We start from the raw sequence: 23,367 nt of genomic DNA, 5'->3' as shown, positions 1-23,367 counted from the left end.
CAGACTTTCACACTGGGATTGCAGATGAGGCATTTTTCAGGCATTTTGCAGGAGCTATTTTTAGCACTAAAGCGCCTGAAAAACGCCTCCAGTGTGAAAGGGGTCTTAGAGAGTGCGACTGATATGACATGATGTGGTCGTTTGTTAGCAGGTAGGGAGTAACAAGTAAAATACAATTGACTTTAGAAGTAGTTAGACAATAACTATATGTAGCCCCCGTTTCTAAAAATGGGGCAATAGTGTAAATTTAGTTTTTGGCTGAGCTATAAACAGCTCAGATTGATTGTACATAGTTTATTTGGTTCTGTCCTAAATTTGACTGTGTTGTGCATTTCCCACTGTTGCCAGTAGGTGTCACTGGTACCACAGGACAGTGTGAGAATAACAACTAATTTAAGCTGTAATGAATATTCTTTTTCCAGAAACAGCCCAGTAGGAGGTTCCTGATGCTGTGCATTATGGGAAGGGGTATTTATTGGACAGATGCCATGTGCTTTAGTCAGTCCTCACCTCGTGGCCCTCTAGGCCTGAGGCTACGTTGCTGCAAGCTCTGCAAGTAGGCCCAGAAGCCTGTCTGGGGCCTACTAGTCTGGAGGTGGTCCTTAGGCTGTCTTGCTTGTTTGGAAAAAGCCGAGCCAAGCTGAGGAGATCCAGGGGAGGACCCTTGCTGGAGAGAGCCAGGATGAAGGCTGGTCTCTCAGAAGGGCCTGATAACTTGTTTTGGAGGACGCACCTACATCTAATCTACCCTCACAGTACCGCCGGGTCAGCTTAAAGGTTCTGGTACTGTCGAGCTCTTCTACAATCCAATCAAGGTAATGCGCTCCTGGCTGCTGAGTTTGTGAGAGAGACTTATCGAGGCATCTACTGACTGCTAAGTCTGTGAGAGAGGCTTATCCAGACATCTTACTGGTTGCTAGGTCTGTGTGAGACCTACCCAGGCATTCAAGATCTGCTAAAAAAAAAAAGAGCTGTTTTGTCCTTTGATTCAAGGAGCCTGTAAGTGATCTGCTAAAAAGGGTATCTGAAACCTCCCCTCAACCTCTTTCCTACAACCTTTCTCAAGTTCTAATTAAAGCATTAAAAAATACCTAAAGTGACTGGCACCCATATTCTGTTCAAACTTCCCATTATAGCCATTGACTCAGCCCTGGGGTGAATGTAAGCCTGCTCCCTGTATCTGGAGGTACCTTCCTGCACCCAGTAGACCCAGGGGGGTGCTACATTTATTATTATTTTATCTTATGAGGATACTCGCTACACTACATGTTGTACTTATGTTCGCATACTACCTGACAAGTAATCTTCCTTTGTGTGTGGGTGTGTTTACCCACATACAAAGATGTTGTTTCTACAGTTTTACTATATGCACAATTGATTTTATTATGCATGTTTAAAAGTTTGTCTGTCAATTTTTTGTATTTGGTTGCAACACCTTCTGTGGTTTGTGTGGATCTGGGCTCAGATACTCCAAACCAAGTGTTAATTGGCATAATCAAGCACCATTTATTTTTCAGCTGTGCACATGGTATTTTGTAGCTGCACTTACCAGTGTTTGTTAGATTATGACTAAGCGAACCTTGACTGTGAAACGCGTTAATATTGCCATGCCTGCATTGAGGTCTCATGATGTCTTATGATGTATCTTGATGGAATTTTACCTTCAATAAAGTAATCGTCACTGCTTCATACCTGGGAGTGCGGTCAACCTTTCTTGAACCATAAGCTGCTATCTTAACCTGTTTTATTTGCAGTTGCCATGATGCTGCATATGTGATCAGTTACGACATCAGCCGTTTGATTGTTTTGTCACAAGAAACCATCTCCTGCGTTCCTGTTTAACCACTTGCCGACCAGGCCATAGCCGAAAGACGGCTACAGCGCAGTCGGCTTATTCTGGAAGGGCGTCCATGGACGTCCTCTCAGAATCCAGCTCTCGCACGCCCCCTGGGGCGCGCACCCGAGAACATCCGTGACCGCCGGGTCCAGATCGTGGCCGTTTAATGACGGAGCGATCACATGTAAACAAACCAGCGTCATGTCATGACGCCGGCTCCTCCCTCCCCTCTCTGTACCGATTTGTACAGTGTGAGAGGAGAGGGATCGGGTGGCAGCAGCGCTGTGAGCTGAACCTGTAGTACCCACAGCGCTGCTCTGTGACAATTGCAGTCACATCCAGCCATCCATGCTCAGCCATCCCTCCATACTCTAAATCCTCTGCAATACCCCACAATACCCTGCAATACCCAGCCATACTCTGCCATACCCAGTCATACTCGGCGATACCCTGCCATACTCGGCCATGCTCAGCTGTACTCGGCCTCTGTATGTGGCCAGGCTCTGGAAGTCTCACACATGTGGAATCGCCGTACTCAGGAGAAGTAGGAGAATCTATTTTGGGGTGTCATTTTTGGTGTGTACATGCTATGTGTTAGAAATATTGTATAAATTGACAACTTTGTGTTAAAAAAAAAAAAAATGCGTTTTAACCACTTCCCTCCCGCCCGCCGGCCGTCATATGACGTCCTTGACTCTGTGCGGGGATATCTGAATGATACCTGCAGCTACAGGCATCATTCAGATATCAGCTTTTTCAGCCGGCGATTCCCTACACCATAAGAACGATCATAGCGGCTGTTCAACTGCTTGAACGTTCTTACGGGAGGCGAGAGGAGACATCCCCCCCCCCAGTGCTTCTACCGACTCACCGCTACGAACAAAGCCAGGATTGTTTTTTATTTTTTTATTTCAGGCTTTTTGGAAAAAAGTGTCAAACCTAAAATAAAGTAAAATGAACAAATGTCCCCGTGTGCTCACATGCAAAAGCGAACGCATACGTAAGTCCCACCCACATATGAAAATGGTGTTCAAACCACACATGTGAGGTATCGCTGCAAACGTTAGAGCGAGAGCAATAATTTTGGCCCTAGACCTCCTCTGTAACTTAAAACATGTAACCAGTAAAAAATTTTAAAATGTCGCCTATGGGGATTTTACGAAGAAAAATTACTAATTTGCTAAATTTTATAACAGAAACAAAGAAAAATTCATTTTTTTAAACCGAATTTTCAGTCTTTTTTTCTTTTTATAGTGCAAAAAATAAAAAAACAAACGGTGTTTAAATACCACCAAAAGAAAGCTCTATTTGTGTGAAAAAAGGACAAAAATTTCATATGGGTACAGTGTTGTATGACTTAGTAATTGTCATTTAAAATCTGAGAGCACTGAAAGCTGAAAATTGGTCTGGTTAGGAAGGGGGTTTAAGTGCCCAGTGGTCAAGTGGTTAAAGTCTGGCTTTGTTGACATCCCTTCTGGCTCCTTATCTTGCTTGCTGTTCCTCTACTTGGACCCCTGACTTCTGGCCTGGCTGATTACGCGATCTGGTTACTGAACTCTGGCTTGGCTGATTACCCGATCCGGTTACTGGACTCTGGCCATGCTTTGACTACGCTTACTCTGTTTACCTTTTTATTTTTATTAATAAACAAGTGTGATTTTACTGTGTTTCTGTCTCGGTCTGGTTCATGGTTTCTGACAAGTTTGACAGTTTGGTTGAGAGCACAATCACTGTGACAGTTTACAGCATGAAACTTGAATGGAACGGTTTTGGGAAACTTTAATCTGGGGGGGTTTGGTTCCACTTTAAAGGGTTAGTTCATCTTTATTAAACTGCCTATGCAGGTAAGGGGCATTTAGATAAGACAAACTGTGCACTTCTGACACCAGTATAATAATGCCCTGGCTATAGGTGTAGGCCATTTATGTACCTCCTAAAGCCTGACTGGAAAACTCCCAGGATGGTGCTAGGACATTGCTAAGAGAAGCTCCATCATTAATGCTCACCTCCCAACATCACAGGAGCGAGCACTCAAACGTCGAGTTTAGAGCTAATGCATTAGGGGGATAGAAAGGGCATGTGAAGGTGAACAGTAGCAGCCAGATAAAACCTTATGTTTACGTATTAAGCCCCTTTTTAGATGGGGCAGATTTCGCTACAATCAGCAAGGGATCCACAGTTTCCCTGCTGATCGTAGCAGAGCGGGCAGATGACACATCTGTGTCCGCTCAGTCTCTGCATAGCAGACAGAGCTCGCTTTATGGGCAACCGGGCGTAAGCGGACTCTGGTATATTTACACCCTACTACCCTCTGATCCGATGTGCCTAGACAGGGGACAGATCCCCCCACCCCCCACAAGTCCATAGGACTGCATGGACCTTCCGATCTGGTCAACCTGAAAAACCTGACAGGCAGGCCCAATCGGACCCCCGACAGACAAATGTAGTTATTGAAATAATAGCCATCCAACAACACTGCTAGCAAGGAAACAGCTGCTTTGATAAAACAGCACATTTCTCATAGCCAAGCACTTGCCTGCAACATTTAAACTAACAAGCCATTTTCTCCTCTAATACCTGTCGAATTGCTGGTCTTTGGACAAGTGCTTGGAGATATAGGGGGAAAAAAAGGAGGGGGGGCGACCTCTATTCATAAACATTATCCCATTATCTAATAAGCAGTTGTGGGAGAGAGGGGGCCAGCCTTTAGTTTTTGCCCAAGAAATTCAAGATTTTCCTCTCCAAGCCTCATATTTCAGGGTTTTCTGAAGGCTAGCCATCATTAAAAGGGTTGTACACCCTCGCATCCTATGCGTTGAGGTGAAAAACCTCTTGTAGTGCATGAGCCCCCCCCTTTTACTTACCTGTGCCCAATCGTTCCTGCGCCGGGGACGAGCACACCCGCTCCAGCCGGTGTCTCGGGTCCTGATTGGATAAATTGATAGCAGTGCAGCCAGAACATTGCCTGCACAGGTTTCCCGAAGGAGAGCGCTTCTCCAACGGGGCACGCGAGAAGGAGGATTGGGGCCACTCTGCAAAACCAACTGCACAGCGGAGTTTTTTTAATAAAAAAGGAACTTTTAGTTATCCTTTAAGACTTCCTTCAAATTTCTGTAACTATGAAAGTCTGTCTTCAAAAATCAGGATGCTTCACAAGCTGAGGCAGCGGAGTTCGGGGGGGGGGGGGGAGCTCAAATGGCATCTGCCCCAGGTGCCACACATCGAGGGGGATTGGTCATACCAGCAGGCCTGTGAACAAAGACTCCTTAGGGGAGCATCTGTGTTTGAGTCAGATATGGGCAGTAAGATGACCATGCCCATGTGGGGGAGGCAGAAATATTTCTGCACCCAAGCATCTGTGACCCTAGGATCAGCCCTGTTTAAAATATAGCACACCTCCCCAGTGTTTTGTGATAGGCCCGTTCAGTTTGGTTTTTAGTGGTATGGGGGCGGGGGGGGGGGGGGGGGGGACTAACCTAACATCCACCTAAGGCTCTTACCCACATTCAGGCCTATAATGCAGTGGTCTCCAAGCCTTCTAAGCAAAGGGCCAGTTTATGGTCCATCAGGCTTTAGTGGGGCTCGACTGGCCAGTGGGAGAAGAAAATGCCCCAGGAGAAATAGTGCCCCGTTGATGGCATCAATGGAAGCATAGTGCCCCGTTGATGGAAGCAGTAGGGGGAATGATGCCCATCAATGGAGTCAGTTGGTGAAATAGTGCTCCAAGGGCCAGGTAAAGGCAAGCAGTTTAGAGACCACTGTTATAATGAGTTCATACCTGGATTATTCACTGGTAGTTTCTCCATAGGAAACCCTGGAAGTCCGGTGTAAAGATCCTGGTGCAAGAAACTCATCTGACAATCTGCCAGCAGAGAGCAATGTAGCAGTATTTGTAGAGCTTTAAATCCCAATAAAGCCCCATCTAGAATTCCCAGAAACTACAACAGCAGCTAATCCCTGGGACGGGAATGGAGATTAAATAGAGATTGGTCGATGTCTTACTAGAAAAACCCATTGTATAGTATTCAATGTAATTCAGCTCAGTTGCAGATTTTAGCCATTTACAACACCGCAAACCAAGGGAGCTAATTCTATTAAAATTCAGCTCTTAACTCTGTAATTGAGAGATAGACATTCATCACCTCTTCAAGAAGTCTCACTTATTTTTATTACTGTGTTCTGTTCCCCAGTGGACAGAGTACATTTGTTACTTTATCCCATCTTTCTATGTGCCATGTAGGGCTAGCTGAGGTCAGAGGTCATCCCTCCCCAGCCATCCAACAACGCAGCTAGCAAGGAGACAGTTGGCTTTGACACACGGGTCAATTTACTAAGGCTCCATTCACACCTGAGCGATCCAGATCGTGGGTGGAATCACTGCAATTCTGTCTGCGATCCCAAATCGTGGGACACTTGTGCAATGCCATTAGTACTTAATGGCAACCCAATCACGCTGCGATTAATCAGGGCAAATCACAACGCGCAGCTACTGCTCCTTTGAGCGACAAGCGTTGCAATGTGCTGCGATTTATTGCATGGCAAAAATCACGTCGCAATTGGGATGCCATTAAGTAGTAATGGCATCGCATAAGCATCCTGCAATTTGGGATCATGGGCAGAATTGCAACAATTCTGCCCATGATCTGGATCGCTCAGGTGTGACCAGGGCCTAAAGGCCAATAGACTCTGCAAAGTGCGGCTGCTCCAGAACTCAGTAAACGAGGTAAAGCTTCACGTTGCTAAGAATACCCAATCAGGTGCAAGGAAAAATAAAAAGCAAGCACATTTTTGCTTGCACGTTTTGGCTGATGGAAGCCAGCAGAGCTTCTGCTCTTTACCAAGCTCTGGAGCAACTGCAATTAGTGCACAGTCTATGTGCCTTTAGTAAATCAACGCCACAGTGCATTTCTCCAAGCACTTGCCAGCTTGCTGGAACATTGAGACTCCATTCACACTGCTGCAACCTGAAAGTCGCACGACTTACTGTGCCACTTTGCCAGGTGACTTCCTGGCGCCCTGAGTACTACTTAGATGCAACTTTCGGGAATGCCTGGGTAATCGTCCTGTCAGATCCAAATCACATCAATCTAGAGGATCTGACTTTGAGGCAACTTTCATTAAAGTCTATGGGCACAAGTCGGATAGAAGTCGCCTTGAAGTAGTACAGGGACCTTTTCTAAAGTCTGAGCGAATTCAGTAGTGCCAGTTAAAGGAATATGAATTAAATAGTGATATTGCGCTGAGAACCTTAGAAAATTACTATAATAAAGTACTGGTGCAATAATCGAAACACAAAGGTGTAGAACTATACAATCGTAAACTTGCTTGAGTGCTAAAGTAGAAAATGAAACAAATTTTCTGCAACTTCTTCACTTTGTACTTTAGCACTCAGCAAGTTTAAGATTGTATAGATATACACCTTTGTGCTTTGATTATTGCACCAGCACTTTATTGTAGTCATTTTAGAAGGTTCACAGTGCAACATCACTATTTATTTATTTACCCCTCTATCTGTCAAGGATCAGCTAACCAGGTGTCTGCTGCAGTGTACCCTTAGTTTTTTATTTGACAGCGCGGGAGTAATATATAGTGCCAATTAAAGACCACTCTCATTGACCAACATGGGATTTCACATGTCATGCGACTTGGGGGTCTCACAAGTCAGGTCCCAAGTTGTGGCAGTGTGAACCGAGCCTTAAGATTACACATCATCCCCCTTCTCCCTGAATTCCTTGTCTTAGACAGGGCTCTTTCAGCGGGTACATGGAGGAACACAGTTCCAGCACAGACTGTATGTACAACCCCTGGCAAAAATGATGGAATCACCAGTCCCTGAGGATGTTCCTTCAGTTGTTTATTGTTGTAGAAAAAAAAGCAGATCGCAGACATGGCCAAAATCTAAAGGCATTTCAAATGGCAACTTTCTGGCTTTAAGAAACACTAAAAGAAATCAAGAAAAATAATTGTGGTGGCCAGGAACAGTTAGATTTATAGAACAAGCACAGGGAATAAATTATGGAATCATTCAACTCTGAGGAAAAAATTATGGAATCACCCTATAAATTTTCATTACAAACATTAACACCTGCATCAGATTAAATCTGCTTGTTAGTATGTAGGTAAAGAGGATAAATCATCACGCAGTGTTGCACAAGATGTTGGTTGTTCACAGTCGGCTGTGTCTAAAACATGGACCAAATACAAACAACATGGGAAGGTGGTTAAAGGCAAGCATACTGGTAGACCAAGGAAGACATCAAAGCGTCAAGACAGAAAACTTAAAGCAATATGCCTTGAAAACAGAAAATGTACAACAAAACAAATGAGGAACAAATGGGAGGAAACTGGAGTCAACATCTGTGACCGAACTGTAAGAAACCGCCTAAAGGAAATGGGATTTACATACAGAAAAGCTAAAAGAAAGCCATCTCTAACACCTAAACACAAAAAAACAAGGCTACAATGGGCTAAGGAAAGACAATCGTGGACTGTGGATGATTGGATGGAAGTCATATTCAGTGATGAATCTCGAATCTGCATTGGGCAAGGTGATGATGCTGGAACTTTTGTTTGGTGCCGTTCCAATGAGATTTATGCAGACGACTGTCTGAAAAAAACATGCAAATTTGCACAGTCAGTTATGATATGGGGCTGCATGTCAGGTAAAGGCACTAGGGGGATAGCTGTCATTAAATCTTCAATAAATGCACAGGTTTCCATTGAAATTTTGGACACTTTTCTTATCCCATCTATTGAAAGGATGTTTGGGGATGATGAAATCATTTATCAAGATGATAATGCATCTTACCATAGAGCAGGGATATGCAATTAGCGGACCTCTAGCTGTTGCAAAACTACAAGTGCCATCATGCCTCTGCCTCTGGGTGTCATGTTTGTGGCTGTCAGAGTCTTGCTATGCCTCATGGGATTTGGAGTTCTGCAACAGCTGGAGGTCCGCTAATTGCATATCTCTGCCATAGAGCAAAAACTGTGAAAAAATTCCTTGAAGAAAGACACATAAGGTCAATGTCATGGCCTGCAAACAGTCCGGATCTCAATCCAATTGAAAATCTGTGGTGGAAGTTAAAGAAAATGGTCCATGACAAGGCTCCAACCTGCAAAGATGATTTGGCAACAGAAATCAGAGAAGGCTGGAGCCAGATTGATGAAGAGTACTGTTTATCACTCAAGTCAATGCCTCAGAGACAGCAAGCAGTTATAAAAGCCAGAGGTGGTGCAACAAAGTACTAGTGATGTATTGGAGTGTTATTTTGTTTGTTTGTTTTTCATGATTCCATAATTTTTTCCTTAGAATTGAGTGATTCCATAATTTATTCCCTGTGCTTGTTCTATAAATCTAACTGTTACTGGCCACCACAATTATTTTTCTTGATTTCTTTTAGTGTTTCTTAAAGCCAGAAAGTTGCCATTTGAAATGCCTTTAGTTTTTGGCCATGTCTGTGATCTGCTTTTTTTTCTACAACAATAAACAACTGAAGGAACATCCTCAGGGACTGGTGATTCCATAATTTTTGCCAGGGGTTGTAAACCAGCTTCAACTATTCTGGGAAGGCTGTCCACAAGGTTTAAGGCTCGATTCACACCTATGCATGTTGCTTTTGGGCGTTTTTGGAGGTTTTTTTTTCATGCTTGCCACATTTTTGAGCAGCGTTTTTGTAGCGTTTTTGCCGCGTTTTGCCGCGATTTGCGTTTTTTTTTTTTTTTTTTTCATTTTTTTTTTACAGTCTTAAAAAAAAAAAAAAATTTAAAAAAAAAAAAAAAAAAAAAAAACGGCAAAAACGCACCAAAAACGCTGCAAAAACGCTGCAAAAACGGTGCACTTGCGTTTTTGATGCTTGTCCATTGAAATCCATTACATGCAAAACGCTGCTTTTTGCATGAAAAAAAGTCCCCGACCCTTTCCAAAAACGCAGAGATACAAAAAAGCATTGATGTGAACATGTTCCATAGGAACCCATGTTAAAAAATTCCCATGCATTTCTGCAAAATGCAAAATGCATCAAAAAACGCGCTAGTGTGAATGGAGCCTTAGAGTATGTCTATGGGAATGTTTGATCATTCTTCCAGAAAGGCATTTGTGAGGTCAGGCACTGATGTTGGATGAGAAGGCCTGGGTTGCAGTCTCTGCTCTAATTCATCCCAAATGTGTTTTCAGGTTGAGGTCAGTCAAGTTCCTCCACCCCAAGCTCGCTCATCCATGTCTTTATAGACCTTGATTTGTGCACTGGTTCAAATCATTTGGTGGAGGGGGGGGGGGGGGATTATGGTCTGGGGTTGTTTTTCCAAGGGTTGGGCTTGGCCCCTAAGTTCCAGTAAAGGGAACTCTTAAGGCATCAGCATACCAGGACATTTTGGACAATTTCATGCTCCCAACTTTGTGGGAACAGTTTGGAGATGGCCCCTTCCTGTTCCACCATGACTGTACACCGGTGCACAAAGCAAGGACCTTTTGCCTTCCAGTGACACCAATGTAGGGACATTTCCTTCCAGTGACACCCCTGACACCAGGGAGTTTTTTCCTGTCAGCGACACAGGAGCATTTTTTTTTTCAACCCAATGCCAGGACATTTTTTCCTTGTCCACTCTAAGCCCCATATTTTACTGCAGAACAGTGTGTGAATGGCCATTGACCTCTTCAATTTACTGAGCCACAACCACTGGCACCATTTCAGCACGTGCTGCAACCACTAAATACATTTTTGTGCCGTCTACTCAAGAGAGGAAGGTGCAGGTTGCCTTCTTTGCCTCGGGTAACAGATAACCTTGTCCCAGTGCTGAGTGTACCAGTGGTTCTCTTCTATTGAAGAATGCAGCCTGTACTGTTCTCTCAGTCATGCACCAGTTCTCCCATTGTCCACCTTTACACCAGATGGCTTTGTAGTGCTGGAAGCGGTCATGTCAAATCGTTCTCTGCAGTGTCCAGGCACACGGCTGTAGAAATGTGCACAATTCCATGCACCCTCCAATAGACTACTCCCTGCAAAAGGGATTTAAAGATGAACTCAAGGATCTGTATTTTCATCTATCCAGGTCTGAAATTTACACAGCTCTGCCAGACAGTAAAGCCCAGCTGGTGATCTGATCTTTCTCCACTGCAGTTACAGCAATGTCCCCAGCTTGTGACTTGAGGAGTAGCAGGATTCTGAAAAGTCACCTCTGCTCAATCTGCTTTGTCCTCCTGACATGGAAGCACATGTGCCTGCAGAACATCTGATTGGCTGATAATCAGTGTAGCCCCATCAGCAATGCCCCCCAGCATAGCTCCCAACTGTCCCTGATTTGGAGCAATGTCCCTCTGTCCCTCATTCCTCCACATTTGTCCCTCATTTTGGTCTGATCTATATAGTTGTATATAAAATGCACTTTTTATCTTTCAAAAAGTGTTTCCAAGTGCTAAACCTTTCATCCAAATTATAAATTGTTGCATTTGTAAAATGTAAAAGCCAATATAAAGGAATAGTAGTGGTTAAAAAAGCCCTTGTGGATTTAACTAATCTATTTTTTTTTTAAGGTAATTCTCCTTTAAGGGGGCGTGGCAGGGGCTGTGTCCTATCCCTAAATACTTTTGCTAGTAGGTGTCCCTCATTCCCATCTCAAAATGTTGGGAGGTATGCCCCCCAGTGATGCTTGTCAGTGCCTCCTCATCAGTGCTGTCTAAGTGCCCATAAAGGATGCCCATCAGTGAAGGAGAAAAAAAATTACTTCTTTACAAAATTTTATAAGCATTAAGAAAAAGTAAAAAAAAAAAACACTCCAAAGTTTTTGGTCTTTCTTCATTTGTTTAGCAAAAAATAAAAACCCCAGTGGTGATCAAATACCACCAAAAGAAAGCTCTGTCTCCAAAAAAATAAAAATAGGTAAAAAGTTTAGTTTGGGGTACAGTGTTGCATGACTGAGTAATTGTCATTCAAGGTGTGACAGCGCTGAAAGCTGAGAATTGGCCTGGGCAGGAAGGGGTTAAAGGGGAACGTCAGACCGGTGCAAATCTGGTCCTGATCCCCCTCTACACGCCATCTTTGGTTATTATTACACGTGTGTTCAGATGTACCGTTGGTCTCTTACAGGTCTTTAGAGCTGACAAAGACTTGTGCCACATCTGCGCACACAAAAGGATCTCAGGAGCACAACGTTGGTATCTGGGACACGGATACCAGCTGTGTTGTGCAAAAATGCACATGTGCAGACGTGCTGTCGGTCTCTTCCAAGTCTTTAGTTAGAACTGATCGGGGCCTGCGGCACATCTGCACACGCAAATGGAAGTCAACATGGTTGCAACTCCGGATCTGGGTACCATCTCCACCCCCCCACCCCCCCCCACGCATGTGCAGAAGGTCTCTGCCAGGTTCTAAAATGCAGCAATACATCTGCACACATGGGGAATTCCTCAACACATGCTCACATTAGTAAAATGCTTCCTGGGATGTGATGTGGACATATTAGGAGGCACAGAGGTCCTACATCATTCTTGCCCAGGCAGCACTAAGATCGGAAATCTTAATGAATTGTGAACGATGGGGGGGGAGGAGCCAAGAGAAAAATAGCCATTCTCATTGGTGAATGTCCACTGAGCACAAAACCGCTCCACAAAGCAGGTACAGTACAGGCATGTTCTTTGTGCTTCTATTGAAGTCTATGGGGCCAAAATCACTGTTGTACCAAAAGCACTGGCACTCACTTTGATGGGAACGAACATTTTTATGCATTCCAGTGCAGCAGCAGATACACGTCAAGTCGCACTAGTGTGGGCAGTAGCTGTCGTTCACAAAGACTGCAGCTTTGAAATGACTTCATCTGAAATCGCACGACTTCAAAGCCACATGTCAGGGCAACTTCGGGTGCAACTTGGAAGACATCTGCGTGGCTTCATGCACAGAGGTCTATGCAAAATCGCCATAAGTCGCCAAAAGCAGTGCAGGAACTACGTTTTCAAGTCGGTGCGACACCGCAAAGTCAGCGTCGCACAGATTTTAACAGTGCAATTGCCGACAATGGGGTGTGACTTATCTTGCGATTTGACTTGTCAAATCACATAAAGTGCTCCATTGTGAGTGAGGGCTTAGGCATGGTTCATATATACAGTGGGGACGGAAAGTATTCAGACCCCCTTACATTTTTCACTCTTTGTTATGTTGCAGCCATTTGCTAAAATCATTTAAGTTCATTGTTTTCCTCATTAATATACACAGAGAAAATTAGAGAATTGCCCCGGGGATTTTGCGGGTCAGAGGGGGGGAAAAAAGTACATATAAGATTGTGGTGAAATAGTAATGATTGAATGGTATAGATCAAATGATCATAAAATTGTAAGAAATATATACTTTTATATATATTTTATTTATATATATATATTAGGGATGCAACAAATGGGTTTTTTGTGGCCAAAACCGATACCAAAAATAAATCTTCCTTGATCCCGAAAACCGAAACCGATACCGAAACAGCACCGAAACCGAAATAGGCTTTTTTTTTTTTATCTATTACCCCAAAAAATTATTGGATATACAAAATTGTGTTACATTCATATTCGTTATATTCTTTATATTCAACTTAATCATTCATTTTATGAAGAAAAGAATACTACAATCCAGTAATGTCAAAAAGTAATTTAATAAAAAGTAACCCACATAAAAATTGTACAGTGGACACAGAAGATAAAAATAAAATAAAAAAAGACTGCAGTCAGTGCACATTGCACCACCATACCAAATAAAACAGGCATAAAAAAATAAAATAAATAATATTAATAATAATAATTATTTAATATTAATATAATAATAATAATATAAAAATGCCAAAGACTGATATATTTTATTAATTTCCAGCTTACATCAGAACTAGTAATTCAGTTCTCTCTCCCTAAGGTTTCAGCGGCTGGATGTGCGATAAGTGTATGTATGTAGCTGCGGTTACATACATAGTCATACAGTAGACCGCACTGTGTTCCGGCCTCGGATATGGGCGGAGACATCCTGGAACACAGACTAGTCTACAGCAGCGGTGCTCAGCCAATCACAGCAAGCAATGTAGACTAGTCTGTGTTTATGGAAGTCACCGCCCATACCCCGAACACAGTGCGGTACTGTAGTATGTAGACAGCCACAGATACAGAATATACAGTTTTGCACATGCAGCGGGCTGACAGCTTAGGGAAAGAAAGGGGTGGGAAGTGCCCGGTACTAGTGTCCGGGTAAGGGGTTACTTTAGCAGCACTAATTGAAGATCAATTATTTAATAATAACCAACTAAAATGCCGTAAATAGATTAAATATATCACTTTATTAAGTATTTTAAAACAACATTGAACATGTTGGACAGTATGTTGGATTAAGATAAAAAATATGTATATAGATGAGTTTTTTTGGGGTCTGTTGAGACCCTGTTGCTACATATATCATCAGATAATGGGTCAGACTGAGCGAACTATAGTTGATAATAACATTAAATCAAAAAGCAATAAACAGAAATGCACAAACAAAAACAAAAAACAAAAAACATACAACGTGGAACAACGTCCGGACGCCTATAGGATCTTGCTACGTGTGAGCTGGTACGGAGAAAAATTATAAATGTTTGGTGATGTTATTTAGTTTATTAACTAAATATCAATAATCAAATGATAGCCAAAAAGGTACCTGATAAGCGGACGAGAAAGATCCTAGGGAGATATACGGGAGAGGATGATGGGGAGGGGAGGGGGAGGGGAGTTGGAGTAGTACTGGTCGGGCTTATTGGTGTACACCAGGTCTGTTCTGCAGATTTAGTTTAGGGGCACATAGGATGGTAATCAGACCTATTAATAGGTATCAGATGAATGAAGCGCACCAATGGGCAGGATACTGTTGATGGACAACTGTCCGCATGTATGATTCCTAAAGTCACTGGTGGTAACTATAAATGTAAAGTATATAGTTGATAAGGAACGTTACCAGTCCTTGCACTGACCGTCCTCCAAATCCCGATCCGAGCCGTTCATAAAGCTTCCGTCCTCTTTAGTGGGAAATGTGCTGTAGTGTACAGCTTCTGATCCTGTGTGAGTGGCTGAAGTGGCAGCGTAACTGGATTGATGCCCCGCTGGCTCGTCCACTCGGTCAGATGAATGCTGCAGATGAAGCTACGCTACAGCCAATAGCGAAACGCGTTGACGTCATCAACGCCGACACGTCACGGACGCCACACTCTGAATACCGGAGTAAACGAGGAGGCAGACGGGGATGTCTGCTAAACACTAGCTAGTGGACTTAATTTCTTCCGGCCAAGTATCTAAAGTTGAGTGACTCCGCTGATCAGGCGGCATCTGCAGCATTCATCTGACCGAGTGGACGAGCCAGCGGGGCATCAATCCAGTTACGCTGCCACTTCAGCCACTCACACAGGATCAGAAGCTGTACACTACAGCACATTTCCCACTAAAGAGGACGGAAGCTTTATGAACGGCTCGGATCGGGATTTGGAGGACGGTCAGTGCAAGGACTGGTAACGTTCCTTATCAACTATATACTTTACATTTATAGTTACCACCAGTGACTTTAGGAATCATACATGCGGACAGTTGTCCATCAACAGTATCCTGCCCATTGGTGCGCTTCATTCATCTGATACCTATTAATAGGTCTGATTACCATCCTATGTGCCCCTAAACTAAATCTGCAGAACAGACCTGGTGTACACCAATAAGCCCGACCAGCACTACTCCAACTCCCCTCCCCCTCCCCTCCCCATCATCCTCTCCCGTATATCTCCCTAGGATCTTTCTCGTCCGCTTATCAGGTACCTTTTTGGCTATCATTTGATTATTGATATTTAGTTAATAAACTAAATAACATCACCAAACATTTATAATTTTTCTCCGTACCAGCTCACACGTAGCAAGATCCTATAGGCGTCCGGACGTTGTTCCACGTTGTATGTTTTTTGTTTTTTGTTTTTGTTTGTGCATTTCTGTTTATTGCTTTTTGATTTAATGTTATTATCAACTATAGTTCGCTCAGTCTGACCCATTATCTGATGATATATGTAGCAACAGGGTCTCAACAGACCCCAAAAAAACTCATCTATATACATATTTTTTATCTTAATCCAACATACTGTCCAACATGTTCAATGTTGTTTTAAAATACTTAATAAAGTGATATATTTAATCTATTTACGGCATTTTAGTTGGTTATTATTAAATAATTGATCTTCAATTAGTGCTGCTAAAGTAACCCCTTACCCGGACACTAGTACCGGGCACTTCCCCCCCCTTTCTTTTCTGTGTATTATGGTTACAGCTTGCACTTGATTGATTAAATTTTCCAGGTGTCTCTTGTTCCCCACCCCTTCCCTTACCCCTTGTATTATTGACAGCTTAGGGAGAGACAATGATATAGTTTGGCCCAACAACAGAACAAACTATGTATAAGTAAGTAGTACTTTAAAGAACAACTCTCTCAACTAACCATAACAGAAATATGGCAGAAGGCCGTTATTCTGTTTCACAGTTTCTGTAACTATAACATAGTACAGTGCTATCTGCTATGCTATAATATTTTTATTTTATTATTTTCTTTCAACTTAAATGAGAGCTAGTAGACTTTTTTTCCCCAAGTTCTCTCCCAAAGGTGTCAGTGGCTGGATGTGCGATATAAAAGTGTATGTATGTAGCTGCGGGTTAGATACATACTAGTCATACAGTAGACCGCACTGTGTTCCGGCCCCGGGTATGGGCGGAGACATCCTGGAAGTGGAACACAGACTAGTCTACAGCAGCGGTGCTCAGCCAATCACAGCAAGCAATGTAGACTAGTCTGTGTTTATGGAAGTCACCGCCCATACCCGGAACACAGTGCGGTATAGTACTGTAGTATGTAGACAGCCACAGATACAGAACATACAGTTTTGCATTTGTACATGCAGCGGGCTGACAGCTTAGGGAGAGACATAGTTTAACTTTAGCCCAACAGCAAAAAACTATGGTACAGTAGTTCAAAAGCTGGAGTTCTCTCTTAAATTGAAGTGCAAAAAACTACAATGGACAACCAACAAATGGCACAACTAGAAAATTGGAACATACTAGGTAGTCAGTCATACTATGTTGTATGTTCCAATTGTCCAATAGCACAGTCCAATACCAATTCATTTACTATGTTCAACATGGTAAATGAATTGGTCTATGCAACGGATTTTTAAATCTATTTCAGTAAAAGTGGCAGATTTCTCTTTAAGAACAAAAGCTATTCAGCTTTCTCAGAGGAGAGACGATTTCTCTTCTCATCAAGAATGAGATGCTAGACTGAATAGTCTCTCACTCTCTGTACTGGTGCTTGGGGCAGATAAATATCTGCGTGCAATCTGTGCAAGCAAGGAAAAACGTTCTTTGTTGATGCGCCAGTACTCAAGTGGATTGTCGCTTCTGGCAATAGGCTGTTCAGCTAAATAAATGTCCAGCTGTTGGGTAGCTGCACTTGTTGTGGCACCACTATGGATTGGGGTGAATTTGTGTAAAATTTCTTCAAACATATCAGATATGGAGGGAGTGTGTTCCTCTTCACTTGTATGTGACCGTTTCTCACTTTCCTCTGTGCGACACCTCGAAACTCCTTCAACTAGATGCTTCCACCACCTCCATTTGTGCCAGTATCATTTCCCGTGCACGCTGCTTTTTCTCCCCATTAAAGTATTGCTCTTTAAATCGAGGATCTAGAACTGTTGCAATGCAGTACAGAGGGTTGGACTCGGTGTCTTGAAACCGGTTGGTTATGGCCTCCAGTAGAGTGGTTTTAGCCGTTTTTACGCCATGGTCTGTTTCTACCGCTTTTCCAAGCAGACGCTTCAGTGCAGCAATCAAGGGGATAACTTCAGCAATGGAAGCATTAGCTGAGCTTATTTCTTTTGTTAACTGTTCAAATGGAGATAGAAGAGACAAACAATTTTCAACTAAAGTCCACTGATGTGCACTTAGTGTTGCTGGCAGCTCGTAATCTGCAATGTATGCAGCTAAAACACGCTTTTGTTCAAAAAGACTTTGTAGCGTATAGTAGGTGCTGTTCCAACGAGTGGCTACATCTTGCTGCAGTCGTTTCGGTGCCATTCCAAACTGCATCTGCAAAGCTTGTATCCTGGAATAAGCAAGCGGAGAATGGTTAAAGTGACCCACAATTTTTCTTCCTTTTGATACGATATCAGATATGGTGCGCTGACTCAACAATCCTTCATTCACAGCCAATTGCTGCGTGTGTGCCATGCACAGTATGCTTTGAAGTTCACTGTCCTCCATTGCCTTTGCCATGTTCCCCGCATTATCTCGGACAATCAAATGCAATTTAGACTTCTCAATGTGCCAAGTGTCAACATGGTTTTTAAAGCATCAGATATTGCTGCTGCAGTATGTGATCCAACAAACTCACGTGCGTTAAGTAGGATGTTTTGCAATTGAAATTTGTCATCTATCCACTGCGTTGTCAGGCTGAGCATGCTCATTGGACTGACATCTGAACTCCAAATGTCGGTAGTAAAACTGATTGCTATGATGTCGGTAGTCATGAGCTCATGAACGTGTTTTCTAACACTGCTAAATAATTCATGTAGAGTCTGCTTGGTAGTGAGTAACGCGGCTCAATATGTTGCATGAGCCTACGGAATCCAATGTCCTCCACAACAGAGAATGGCTGGTCGTCTAATGCAATAAATTCCATAATTTTAGCTGTAATGGCATGAGCTTTGGGACTGTCACTTGCATATTTTTTAATCTTTTCTAACACTGTGGCCACAGATGGTGTTAAGCCTGAGGCACTTTTTGAAAGTGGCGCTGTTTTCTTGTAATCAGAATGCTGAACTGGATGACGTGTTTTCAGGTGGTGTATCAAACCTGTTGTTGAAAAATTCTTTGGCACTGTACCCCCTCTCGAAATTTCTGTTGAGCAAAGAGTACAGGTTGCAAATTTGGGGTCTTTAGCAGAAGCTTTAAAATATTTCCACACTGCAGACATGGTCCACCTTTGCTGGTAACTTGGAATAATATCATATCATAGAATGATTTATAGTGGGAGTGAAATCTGAGGGGGGGGTAAAAAAAAGGACGAAATCAATTTTAAAAGCTAAACCCCAGGAGGCTGCTTTAAAAAAAATAAAATAAAAACTAACCAATCCTTTTTTTTTTTTTTTTTTTTTTTTTTATGGTCCTGCTCTTGGCATGCAAGATAGTTATGTCTGCACTGCAGTACATCCAACTTGTACCAAAAAAATATAACTGAATAAATTTGATTTGAAATGGAATGGATTGCAAATTGCAATTGCATGCTATTTTGTTTTTTTGAGCTATTCTATAGTATACTTCATGCGCCTTGTTGTCATTGAATAAAATTTGTCACTTTGTCTCACCGTAGTATTATTAATTATACGACACTGACATGACAGCAAGCGCATGAATTTTTTAAACATGACAGTATGCAATAAATATAATTATTAATATATTATGTATGAAATATAATATATATTTATTGCATACTGTCATGTTTAAAAAATTAATGCGCTTGCTGTCATGTCAATACTGTATAACTTTTACTACGCTGTCAAAGTGACACATTCAATAACAGCAAGTGCATGAATTTTATACTGTATACTACAGAATAGCTAAAAAAAAAAAAAAAAATAGCTTGCAATTTGCAATCCATTACATTCCATTTCAAATCATATTCAATCACTCAGTCAGTTCAATTATAAAATTTTTTTTGCTACAAGTTAGATCAGATGTACTGCAGTGCAGTCATTTTAAATAGTCAGACTCAGTACTAGTACTATACTAAAATAATCAAGAAATAAAATTACTAGTTTGTTTCTGTCAGTTTAAGAAGGCAAAAGCAGCAATGCTCACTGGCGAATAGTAACGGTAGCGATCCAGGAGTGACAGTGCCCACGCTTGTATTTGAATATGCTATGTGCAGCCCTCTATGAAGCCGTCTCTCGCTTCCCAGTACTGTCTCTCGCTTCCCAGCAGCGTCTCTCAGGTCCCAGCAGCGTCTCACAAGCACGAGGAGCATCCGCGGGGAAGGTGCCAGCGTCTCAGCAGGGGAACGTGCTTAAGAGTGCGGTGTTTTAACTGCGAGGAACGCGCACGCCGCCCACACAAAGAGTGACGTCACCCGCTGGTTCTGCCACCTCTACTGTGCATGCGTGATTTTCGGCGATTATCAGCAAGAATTCTCTTTCAGCTTTTTGCCGAAAGGGCCATTTTCAGCCGATATGTTTCGGTGGCCGAAATTTCGGTGCATCCCTAAAATATATATATATTGCGGTGTGGAGCCTTACTTTGGGCTTTCCGTGGTCCAACGGGAGATCGCCGCTCACGCATGCACGATGTGGGGGACTCTCGGACCGGCTGTGGACATGCCCCTCCTTCCCGTGACGCCGGACGTCACTGTGCCAGGGGAATTCAGCATCCGGCGATGATTCACCTCCCTGCTGACACTTCTGATCAGCTGTGGGAGGTATGTCGCCGGAATTTGGGTGCGGCCCCCTTCCTTCTCATCATTTTCATATGGGTATTCCCGCCCCTTATAGGCAGCACTTACCCACAATTAGCTGGCTTATATATTTCAGGTTGTTGGCATGTTGTTTGCTGCACACCCTGACTTTGTAGCAAGGAGCTATTTGATCTCTACTCAGACTTCAACTATATAGTAAGTACATTACTTTTCAGTTTATCCATGTTGCAAATTAACTTTATAAAACATTTTACCTGTATAACAAATTATATCTCTTCATGGACACGATATTAGTATCTTTATGGGTGCAAACTTAGAGTTGCACTACATAATCCATCGAACTAACCCTTATTGGGCTGGGCTCGGTACATTTATACTTGGTATATATCCTTTTTCTAATCTACTCAATTTGGTTTATTCTGCAGTTTTGCTACATAAGCTTTTACTACACTGTTTCATTTTTCACATACACATCTCTTAATCTATTGGCAATTTTCTCTTTCCTTGTAACTAGTATGTATCAATTATTAGAGATCACCTTGATCTCCTCATTAAGTATCCAATTACCCCTCTGCTTGTATACACAAGCGCACACACTACAATCCTATCTCTTTCATGCTCCTTTGCGCTGCCAGCTTTTACCAACATAGTATTCTATATACGCATACCTTTTTAGCTATATATTATATTTCTGTAATATATACTATATATTATATTTACACTTAGGATCCTGCACCTGCTCTGTTCATGCTGTTCCTCGTGGACCCCATAGGCCGGGCACACCCGACGGACCTGTGATGTGATGCTACCATCTATATAGATAGATGGAAAGAATTTTATACAGTATCTAAATGACAAATAGATGTATCCATATATCGATCTACTTTTCATGCAACACCCCTAATTGGCATTTTGGTGATCGGAATCTGGAGTGCTACTTGTGAAACTAAGCATAGCTTTTGATCCTTATAACAAGTACAGCGGTGTGTACTAGTAAGTTCTTCTATCATCATCAACTTTTTCTTTGTTCTTTCTTCCCAAAGCCCCCTTTCCATGTACCCTGATTATTTATATTTCATCTTGATACACCAAAATTATTTTGATTGCTATATTTTATGTATGTACTTTTCCAGATTATATCATACAAATTCACAGGAAACCCCTGAAGTAGGAATTACATCTAGAATATTCCGAAACATGTCGGGTCACTAATACGTATCATGTATGCATTTGCTTCTTTGATTAGAATCCTTATTAACATGATATTGGTGAAATAGTTGTATGACATATCCATTGTTTTTAACCTTTACTATGTTAATTTTTGAATAAAATATATATTTCTTACAATTTTATGATCATTTGATCTATACCAATCATTACTATTTGACCACAATCTTATATGTACTCCCCCCCCCCCCCACCCGCAAAATCCCCGGGGCAATTCTCTAATTTTCTCTATTATTTTGGGATGAGGTGGGGGGTTGGCCTTACTCCTCTTTGGATTAATCTTCTTTTATTGGTAGTCCGCTTTATATATTATCATTAATATACACACAGCACCCCATATTGACAGAAAAACACAGAATTGTTGACATTTTTGCAGATTTATTAAAAAAGAAAAACTGAAATATCACATGGTCCTAAGTATTCAGACCCTTTGCTCAGTATTTAGTAGAAGCACCCTTTTGATCGAATACAGCCATGAGTCTTTTTGGGAAAGATGCAAGTTTTTCACACCTGGATTTGGGGATCCTCTGCCATTCCTCCTTGTAGATCCTCTCCAGTTCTGTCAGGTTGGATGGTAAACGTTGGTGGACAGCCATTTTTAGGTCTCTCCAGAGATGCTCAATTGGGTTTAAGTCAGGGCTCTGGCTGGGCCATTCAAGAACAGTCAGAGTTGTTGTGAAGCCACTACTTCGTTATTTTAGCTGTGTGCTTAGGGTCATTGTCTTGTTGGAAGGTAAACCTTCGGCCCAGTCTGAGTTCCCTGAGCACTCTGGAGAGGGTTTTCATCCAGGATATCCCTGTACTTAGCCACATTCATCTTTCCCTCGATTGCAACCAGTCATCCTGTCCCTGCAGCTGAAAAACACCCCCACAGCATGATGCTGCCACCACCATGCTTCACTGTTGGAACTGTATTGGACAGGTGATGAGCAGTGCCTGGTTTTCTACACACATACCGCTTAGAATTAAGCGGTAATTCCTAATCAAGTCCAATCAGTATAATCAAACACAGCTGGACTCAAATGAAGGTGTAGAACCATCTCAAGGATGAGCACCCCCCCCACTTCCTACCAGGCCTCGTGCCCTCAACATGGGGAGTCAGAGGGTATATCTCCCTAATGGGGACACATAAAGCAATAAAAACCCAACAGGGGTTCAAATTCCTCTTCCCCCCAAAAAAGAAAAAAAATGTCCTTGTCTAATCCCCTGATCGCCCTCCCAAATTTGCGCTCTGAACTAAAGACTTATTCACGTTCCGGGCCCATTTCTTTGTGCAGTCAATTGTGTTATTGTTGGCCTCCTGTGGGCTCAATAGCCCCCTAGTCTTGCTCAGAAGATACGACTACCGAAATTTGATGGCATGGCTCTACCAGATGTTAGCCTCTACAAAATGGCCTGTCATCTGACCAGGGTGCTGGACTGGTGCCGTCATGGGTCTCTTAAACAATGGGTTCAGGCCCTTGCCGGGATCCTGTTGGATTCTGTGCCGTGGTGCAGATGGACTTGTCTACTTCGGTTCTCTCTCACCCTACAGCGGGGGAGACCCGGGGGTCCCCCATCGCTCTGAAGCCTTCCCCGCTCACTCCCATAGTTGGCAACCCAGCCTTCAGCCCTGGCCTATATGACTTTAGATTCCAAAATTTAAAATACGTGGGTCTTTTTTCAGGCCCGGCACTTTATTGTGAACGGACGCTGGATTACCAGATAGTAAATAGTTGATGACCCAGCGTGTGCAGGCTTATCTTTCTGGCAAAAACTACAACTGGCGCACTTCATTGGATCTCTACCCTCCCCAGATGCCTACAGGCGTCGCCTTACAGC

The 23,367-nt window shown here is 42.6% G+C and overlaps 1 protein-coding gene across 2 annotated transcripts in view; it reads left to right on the top strand.

Moving 5' to 3' along the window:
- The window catches only part of LOC141105848 (uncharacterized), an 86,272-nt gene that overhangs the window by 40,601 nt on the left and 22,304 nt on the right, over positions 1-23,367 (top strand). Inside the window, exon 8 of one of the 2 annotated variants that reach the window (XR_012235663.1) lies at positions 21,046-21,723. The exons of the other annotated variant lie outside the window; for it this stretch is intronic. The gene's annotated coding sequence lies outside the window, so the exon portion shown is untranslated. Of the gene's footprint in view, positions 1-21,045; positions 21,724-23,367 lie in introns of those variants that run through there. 2 annotated transcript variants of the gene reach the window in all.

Source organism: Aquarana catesbeiana, linkage group LG08 (assembly GCF_042186555.1).
Source record: "Aquarana catesbeiana isolate 2022-GZ linkage group LG08, ASM4218655v1, whole genome shotgun sequence".
In the NCBI taxonomy this organism is placed as follows: Eukaryota; Metazoa; Chordata; class Amphibia; order Anura; family Ranidae; genus Aquarana; species Aquarana catesbeiana.
Note: the sequence above shows the minus strand (reverse complement) of the source record. Positions and strands in the feature narration are given on the sequence as shown.